The following is a 3863-nucleotide window of genomic DNA, read 5'->3' on the forward strand; positions in this document are numbered from 1 at the left end:
TTAATGCCCAACTCCCTGTCATATTCCCTTTTATCTCATTATATTTTTGATATTGTAAGAAATGATCCAAGTTAGAAACTTTTAACCAGTTTAAGTTCAGTTCTGCTGGTTCATCTTCCCTTACTGATAATATCCATTAGAAAGCACTTTCACATGTCTCTGTGGCGCAATTGGTTAGCGCGTTCGGCTGTTAACCGAAAGGTTGGTAGCTCAAGACCACCCAGGGACGTGTTTAGTATTTGTTATTTTGTGGTATTAGACAAAATTTACCAGGCATTTGTCTTCATTTTACCTCAATACACAAACTTACATGGAAATTAACAGCTATGACTTTACTAACTCTACATCCATGGCTTTCCAGCTAGTGTTAGATAATACTAGAAAGAACTTTACAAATTGAAAACAAGTGATCAGTCCTAAGAAGATATAGAGAATAAGCTAAAAATTCACAGTGACTTTTAGCCAGAAGAATAAGAAAAATGTATTAATATATACCAGATACTGGGATCCACTGGGTTAATTCTGAGAAGTTGATTCAATTATTTAAAAAGGGAGTAAGTTAATCTTGCAACAGTATAGTAATACAAGTTTCAGCAGTTGAAATTGGACCCCTAGCAATCCGATATCACTTTTTTATGTAGCATTATGGGGCTACAACAAATTGGTGCAAGTTTGGAGCTACCATAAGTGTGGCTTATAGTCAGTTACTCACACAAAATGTGGTGTATCAGCTCTTTGAATCAACCCCAAATTGTTTGCATGTAATTTTCAAGACAACTATATGTCACTCCGCATTCCTCTGGGGCATGAGAAGAAAATAAAAACAGTGAAGAATTTTGGTCTGGAATGTTATTCTTCACTTGATATATTGCAGCAAATTTTGGTTGCAAAATCTTATCTGGAGAATGCGGACTGGATTACATTTAGAAATAACATCTCAAAAACTTCCATTAGCCTCAAGTTTAGTGAAATCCCATTATCGTTGGTATTTAGTACCTTAATGATTTCATAAAATGTTTCCTTCTTTATCACCATTGTGTTGGAGACTTTGTGGGGCTGAGGAAACTGTCCCACATCTGGTGGCACTGTCCCAACTAACTTCCATTGTGGACAGAGATACATTGTCTTACTTACCTTCTCATTGGAATTTTAATGCCCAACTCCCTGTCATATTCCCTTTTATCTCATTATATTTCTGATATTCCTAAGTATACCCACAAATTTATAACACATATTTTGAGTGCTACCAAATGCCATATAGCTTTATATTGAAAAAACTCAGTTCCACCATTCTCTATCTTTATTATAAATACAATTTGGCACATCTATCATTGTGAATACATCACCAGAATTTTTCATAACACTGCAAATAAGTTCTCATATACTTGGATCCTTGGACTAACTGAAATCCCCCTATTTCAACCCTTTTATAACTGGATTGATTCGCCCCCATCACGACTAAGATATTTTCACACCCTGACAAAATTCTCAATTTACAGGGTATAATCCTGTTATTTCTTACTTTGCTCAAGTTCATATTATAGTGTCCATTTGTAAGAAATGATCAAAGTTAGAAACTTTTAAATAGTTTAAGTTCAGTTCTGCTGGTTCATCTTCGCTTACTGATAATATCCATTAAAAAGCACTTTCACGTGTCTCTGTGGCGCAATTGGTTAGCGCGTTCGGCTGTTACCTGAAAGGTTTGTGGTTCAAGCCCACCCAGGGACGTGTTTAGTATTTGTTATTATGTGGCAGGAGGATTCTATATTTGACGAAATTTACCTGGCGTTTGTCATCATTTTACCTCAATACACAAACTTACATGGAAATTAACAGCTATGACTTTACTAACTCTACATCCATGGCTTTCCAGCTAGTGTTAGATAATACTAGAAAGAACTTTACAAATTGAAAACAAGTGATCAGTTCTAAGAAGATATAAAGAATAAGCTAAAAATTCAAAGTGACTTTTAGCCAAAAGAATAAGAAAAATTTATTAATATATACCAGATACTGGGATCCACTGGGTTAATTCTGAGAAGTGGATTCAATTATTTAAAAAGGGGGTAAGTTACCTTGCAAATGTCTAGTAATACCAGTTACAGCAGTTGAAATTGGACCCCTAGTAACACAATATCACTTTTTTATGCAGCATTATGGGGCTACAACAAATTGGTGCAAGTTTGGAGCTACCATAAGTGTGGCTTATAGTCAGTTACTCACAGGAAATGTGGTGTATCAGCTCTTTGAATCAACCCCAAATTGTTTGCATGTAATTTTCAAGACAACTATATGTCACTCCGCATTCCTCTGGGGCATCAGAAGAAAATAAAAACATTGAAGAATTTTGGTCTGGAATGTTATTCTTCACTTGATATATTGCAGCAAATTTGGGTTGCAAAAACTTATCTGGAGAATGCAGACTGGATTACATTTAGAAATAACATCTCAAAAACTTCCATTAGCCTCAAGTTTAGTGAAATCCCATTATCGTTGGTATTTAGTACCTTAATGATTTCATAAAATGTTTCCTTCTTTATCACCATTGTGTTGGAGACTTTGTGGGGCTGAGGAAACTGTCCCACATCTGGTGGCACTGTCCCAACTTACTTAAATTGTGGACAGAGATACATTGTCTTACTTACCTTCTCATTGGAATTTTAATGCCCAACTCCCTGTCATATTCCCTTTTATCTCATTATATTTCTGATATTCCTAAGTATACCCACAAATTTATAACACATATTTTGAGTGCTACCAAATGCCATATAGCTTTATATTGAAAAAACTCAGTTCCACCATTCTCTATCTTTATTATAAATACAATTTGGCACATCTATCATTGTGAATACATAACCAGAATTTTTCATAACACTGCAAATAAGTTCTCATATACTTGGATCCTTTGACTAACTGAAATCCCCCTATTTCAACCCTTTTATAACTGGATTGATTCGCCCCCATCACGACTAAGATATTTTCACACCCTGACAAAATTCTCAATTTACAGGGTATAATCCTGTTATTTCTTACTTTGCACAAGTTCATATTATAGTGTCCATTTGTAAGAAATGATCCAAGTTAGAAACTTTTAAGCAGTTTAAGTTCAGTTCTGCTTGTTCATCTTCGCTTACTGATAATATCCGTTAGAAAGCACTTTCATGTGTCTCTGTGGCGCAATTGGTTAGCGCGTTCGGCTGTTATCTGAAAGGTTGGTGGTTCAAGCCCACCCAGGGACGTGTTTAGTATTTGTTATTCTGTGGAAGGAGGATTCTTTATTTGACGAAATTTACCAGACATTTGTCTTCATTTTACCTCAATACACAAACTTACATGGAAATTAACAGCTATGACTTTACTAACTCTACATCCATGGCTTTCCAACTAGTGTTAGATAATAATAGAAAGAACTTTACAAATTGAAAACAAGTGATCAGTCCTAAGAAGATATAGAGAATAAGCTAAAAATTCACAGTGACTTTTAGCCAGAAGATTAAGAAAAAATGTATTAATATATACCAGATACTGGGATAAACTGGGTTAATTCTGAGAAGTAGATTCAATTATTTACAAAGGGGGTAAGTTAACCTTGCAGCAGTATAGTAACACCAGTTACAGCAGTTGAAATTGGATGACTAGCAACCCGATATCACTTTTTTATACAGCATATGGTGCTACAACAAATTTTTGCAAGTTTGGAGCTACCATAAGTGTGGCTTATATATTCAGTTACTCACATTAAATGTGGTGTATCAGCTCTTTAAATCAACCCCAAATTGTTTGCATGTAATTTTCAAGACAACTATATGTAACTCTGCATTCCTCTGGGGCATCAGAAGAAAATAAAAACAGTGAAGAATTTT

At 34.9% G+C, this 3863-nt stretch overlaps 1 non-coding gene across 1 annotated transcript; it reads left to right on the forward strand.

The window, feature by feature from the left end:
• Window positions 1-3165: 3165 nt before the first annotated feature.
• Window positions 3166-3239, forward strand: TRNAN-GUU (transfer RNA asparagine (anticodon GUU)). The gene has a single exon. It is a non-coding gene; the product is annotated as a tRNA-Asn (tRNA).
• The last annotated feature ends 624 nt before the right edge of the window (window positions 3240-3863 follow it).

This window comes from Taudactylus pleione, unplaced genomic scaffold (assembly GCF_031769625.1).
Source record: "Taudactylus pleione unplaced genomic scaffold, aTauple2 ptg000174l, whole genome shotgun sequence".
NCBI classification, from domain to species: Eukaryota; Metazoa; Chordata; class Amphibia; order Anura; family Myobatrachidae; genus Taudactylus; species Taudactylus pleione.